Source organism: Apium graveolens, chromosome 1 (genome assembly GCF_009905375.1).
Source record: "Apium graveolens cultivar Ventura chromosome 1, ASM990537v1, whole genome shotgun sequence".
NCBI classification, from domain to species: Eukaryota; Viridiplantae; Streptophyta; class Magnoliopsida; order Apiales; family Apiaceae; genus Apium; species Apium graveolens.
This window is the reverse complement of record NC_133647.1, coordinates 44,084,268-44,089,555: the sequence shown is the minus strand read 5'-3', so window position 1 is coordinate 44,089,555 and position 5,288 is coordinate 44,084,268. Positions and strand designations below refer to the sequence as shown.

Sequence of the window (5,288 nt, the reverse complement as noted above, 5' to 3'; positions counted from 1 at the left end):
GTATTTTGTGTATTTGATGCGTTTTTCTAGTGTTTATGCATTTCAGGGTATTAGTTGCATTTCGGAGGAGTAATCATCAAGAATAAGCCTTGGCATGTGTTCACCATTGAGAGAGGAAAGAAAGGGGCAGATTACGGCGAAGAAACGGAGCAAACTCAGGATTTTTCCAGTAGGGTCCTGAGCACCCGCTCAGCAATGCTGAGCGGCCGCGCAGGAAGCTGAGCGCTCGCTCAGCTATGCTGAGCGGCCGCGCAGGGTCGGGAAATTAAATAGTTGTTTTTAGACTTCTACTTCTGTTTGGCTTCCACTTCTATGTAATCTGAGTTTTATGGGACTATTATATAAGTAGATTTGGAGACGTTTTCACGAGAGAGGATCGTGGTATTAAGCAAGGAGCGAAGGAGATAAGGAAGAAGACCGTTTTAGCACACAGCAATGAAGAGGAAGCATATTTTCTTGTGATTCTTGTTTCATTGTAATGTTGGATGCTAGTTTTCTTACTTTGAACCTATTTACTCTTGTGACGTACTCTGATTTAATATAATTAGTTTAGTTATTATTTTCTTGTGTTTGTTTATCATGATTTCATATGAACCCATGATGACGATAAGCGCTATTATGGGCTAATCGTGATCATGGGGTTACAACGGATTTACTATGGAATTCTTTAGTTAATTGTTTAATACTTTAGTGTGTGATGATTGTATGATATCTAGTATTGGTTGTGTGTATTCGTCTTATGTGCGTCGCGAACATATAAGATAGGGTGTTAATCTCTTGTGAAGCGACGGTGGATCTTGAGATTTAGAACTTGCCATGCTAGCATAGGTTCATGTATGATGTGTATGATTAGTGGGTAACTCTAACAGTTTTATTCGCCCTGTGTAATCAAAAGGAATAACTTGTGCTTAAATCGTTGTGTTGTCAATTTCTGTAGACATATAGGAACTCAACATAATTGATGACTATTCAACTTCTATCTTAATTGTGGATGTTTGGTAGAATGGTATTAGTACAATGAAAGTTGGCTTTTATCAGTTTCGTGTTATTCGATTAATATCATCGCTGTCACATGCTAAAGGTAATAACAATAACTATTGAAGGAAGTAGTAATGAAGTTGTGATCTCATGAGTGTTTTAATATTGTTAATTTGAAGTGTTAATTAAGTGATTAATTAAGTAATTAATTGTAGTTAATATTTAGTCAACAATTCTAAGTGTTAGTGTCTTAACATTGAGAAGTAATCATATATTGGTGTGTGAGTTTAATTAGACAATAATTAGTTTGAGTCTTTGTGGGAACGAACCAAAAAGTATTCTATATTACTTGCGAACGCGTATACTTGCGTGAATATTAGCGCGTGTTTTCGCCCTAACAAGTTTTTGGCGCCGCTGCCGGGGACTCGGCGTATTTGTTTAGTTTATGTACTTACCATCATTGGTCATTAGGACTCAGTGATTAGGACGTAGTTGTTACTTATTGTTTCCGGTTGTGTTTCAGGTACTTTAGCGAGCGTTTATGCAAATTCGTTCTCGTACTCCCAAGAGGACTTTAGATACAGCTGAGGAGACAGATGAAGTTCTTGATATTCCAGAGAAGATAGATTTTAAAGATTCGAATTCAGGAACTGAGCGGAAAGAACCAGTAAATATGGGTGATCGTATTGTTCAGGCTGATCCAGCCCTTATGGACTTTTCTCGGCCTAAAATTGATGACATTCAGCCAAGCATTCTTCATCCGGCTATTCAAGCTAACACCTTTGAAATCAAGCCGGGCACTATTCAGATGGTGCAGAATTCTGTTTCTTTTGGAGGAGTTGTGACTGAAGACCCCAACATGCACATAAGGAATTTTGTCGAGATCTGCAGCACTTTCAAGTATAATGGCGTGACTGATGAGGCTATCAAGCTGAGGCTTTTCCCATTCTCACTGAGGGACAAAGCTAAGGACTGGTTACATTCTGAACCAGCTGGGTCCATCACTACTTGGCAAGATCTTGCGCAAAAGTTTATGGTGAAGTTTTATCCGATGGCAAAGACTGCTGCTATGAGGAGTGCTCTTACTCAGTTTGCGCAGCAACCTACAGAATCTATGTGCGAAGCTTGGGAACGCTACAAGGAAATGTTGAGGAAGTGTCCACATCATGGAATGCCCGATTGGATGGTGATCACTGGTTTCTATAATGGTTTGGGGGCCCAATCTCGGCCCATGCTCGATGCAGCAGCGGGAGGTGTCTTATGGGCTAAAAGCTATACTGAGGCTTATAATCTTATCGAGACTATGGCTGCAAATGAGCATCAAAACCCAACTCAGAGGATGATGTCTGGGAAGGTAGCAGGTATTCAGGAAGTCGATGCAGCCACCGCTGTTGCAGTGCAGCTCCAAGCACTGTCAATACCCGATTCATCAGATCCATAAATGTTGTCGGGGCGTTAGTCAATCCAAAAGGCATTACTAAGAATTGATAATGTCCGTATCTTGTCCTGAATGCTGTCTTTGGAATATCTTCTTCTTTGATCTTTAATTGATCGTATCCTGATCTCAAGTCAATCTTTGAAAAGTACTTTGCTTCTTTCAGCTGATCAAATAGGTCATTTATTCTTGGTAGCGGGTAACGGTTCTTAATCGTCACCTTATTCAACTCCCGATAATCTATACATAACCGCATACTTCCATCTTTCTTCTTTACAAACAGAATAGGTGATCTCTATGGCGATGTACTTGGCCGTATCACTCTTTTGTCCAACAATTTTTGTAGCTGACTTGCCAACTCTTTCATTTCTGCTGGTGCCATCCTATATGGGGCCTTCGAAACTGGTTCTGTGCCCAGAGCAAGGTTGATCTCGAACTCGATTTGTCGATCTGGTGGTAAGCCTGGTAGTTTGTCTAGAAACATATCTGGGAATTCGTTGACTACAGGAATATCTTCTATACTGAGGTTGTCCCTTTCTGAATCCACTACATAAGCTAGGAACGACTCGCAACCTTTCCTAAGTAACTTCTTAGCCTGAAAAATTGTAAGAAATAGTTATTCTTGCCTCTGTCCCTTAAATACTACTTTCTCTCCACTGTTCATCTTTAAATACACCTTCTTGGACTTACAATTAATCTGGGAGTTATTCTTCCCTAACCAATCCATGCCTAAAATTATATCGAACTCTCCCAACTTGAAGAGTATCAAGTCGGCTGAAAATTTATACCCCGAAATATCAATCTCACACTTTGGATATAGTTGACTCATAGGAATCTTCTCTTGATTCTCAATTACCACATTTACTACCTCATTCATAACCATTTTATCATATTGAAGTTTATCAACAAAAGTTTCTGATATGAAAGATCTCGTTGCTCCAGAATCAATCAATACTTTAGCTTCGACATTATTTAGTAAAAGTGTACCTGCTATCACCTCAGAATTCTGAACAACGTCCTTCATTTTTAAATCAAATGTCCTTGCTGTTGCTTGCGGAGTTGTTGTAGGTGGTGGAGGTAAGGCCAATACCTCAGCTGGCACGCTTGCACTGGTACTTGCCACGTTCATCAGAGCTTTGACTGGTTCGGTTGACTTGCACTCCCTAGCTATGTGTCCAGTCTAACCACACTTGTAGCATGAAACTCCCGGCTTCGGCATCTTACACTCATTTGCCAAATGTCCCTTCTGGTTGCACCTATAGCATGTCATGCTCAGCTTATTACACACTCTGGGGTGCCTTCTTCCACAATGCTTGCATTCTGGTCTCTGAAATCTGTTTTCTCCAACTTGTCCTTGGCTTGCCTGGTTGTTCCCCTTTGATTCTTGTCTTTTGCTCAAATTTCCCTTCTTTTGAAAATTTCCGCCTTTATGGAATCCAATCCTCTTCATATTCCTGTGTTGTGAGTTTCCGGTTTCAGACGTTTCTCCATGGAATGGAACCTTTCTCTTCTTGTTATCCCTTTCCTTCCTTGACTGCATCCCATTACTTTCAATCAGAGCAGCCTTCTGCACTACGCCTACATAAGTATCAAGCTCAAACATAGCCACTCTATCTCTGATCCAAGACTCTAATCCTTGTTGGAATCTCTTTGCTTTTTCCTCCTCACTGCTAGTATACTTTGTCACAAACCTTAAAAACTCTGTGAACTTCTTCTCATAATCCAGTACAGACATTCTCCCTTGCTTCAATTCAAGAAATTTAAGTTCCATCTAATTCTGCATGTACTTAGGGTAATACTTTTCCAGAAATAACTTCTTAAATCTTTCCCAGGAAACTTGCTCATTTGCCTTTCTAGCTTTCACTGAATCCCACCAATAAATGACTTCGCCCTTCAGGAAGTAAGTAGCATATGGTGTCTTCTGATCATCCCCTAATTGTACCAATTCAAAAGCTCTTTCCATTTCCTTAATCCATGTGTTTGCTATTATTGGATCAGTGGTATCATGAAATGAAGGTGGATTCACATTCTGAAAAGCCTTAAAAGTAACAACTTGTCGAGGTGGTACTGGTGGATCAGGTGATTGGTGAGGTTCACGGTTATCTTGGTTTTCAAATTGTTGTTGAAGAGTTAGTTGTTGTTGAGCTATAGCATTTGTTTGCTGTTGTAAGGTTTCCAGTAATCGAAGAATATTTGGATCTGTGGTAGATGTGGTTGTTGGGTTCTTCTTTTTGGGTGGCATGATCCTGAAATAAGAGTTACGTCAAAACAGGTATGAATAATGAGATAATTTGAAGGTGTCACATGGCATTCTTATTCACATATGAGGTCAAGTTTCAAATTAAATGAATAGGGTGATGTATATAAAGGCGTAAAATAAACAATTGAAAGCAAACAGAACGATAGTGCATAATAATTTAAGGTCACAACACATCAAGATTAGAATAAGGTCTGAATTTAGGAATAACATGCTTATTTAAAGAAACAACAAGGAGTTCTACATAGTCCGATAATACAACAACATGAAAAGTAGATAATGGAAAGAACTAAGGCTCCACTCCATCGGAACGGGGTTTGGTAGTCTTCTCCTCTCGAAGCGTCTTCACAATACTCTGGAGCTCATCCGCCACCATCTAGATGATATACTGGCTGGTACGGTCTCGGTGTGATGGCATTTCCTCAAGCTAGTGTTGACGTACTGAATCAAAGTCTCAAGTCTCGCAGTCATCTGCTCCTTAGGCTTCCATTCATAGTTTCGGCTGACCGGATACACGTTCTTTAATCGGTCTATCAATCGGTCGTACTTGCCCTGAAGCATGTCAAACTCGCGCCTCAACTCAGCATAGACGGAGAAAGCAATAGTGTCATCCGACCC

The 5,288-nt window shown here is 40.1% G+C and overlaps 1 non-coding gene across 1 annotated transcript; it reads right to left on the bottom strand.

The window, feature by feature from the left end:
* Positions 1-2,044: 2,044 nt before the first annotated feature.
* Positions 2,045-2,151, bottom strand: LOC141679900 (small nucleolar RNA R71). Its single transcript, XR_012558205.1, has one exon. It is a non-coding gene; the product is annotated as a small nucleolar RNA R71 (small nucleolar RNA).
* Positions 2,152-5,288: the final 3,137 nt, after the last annotated feature.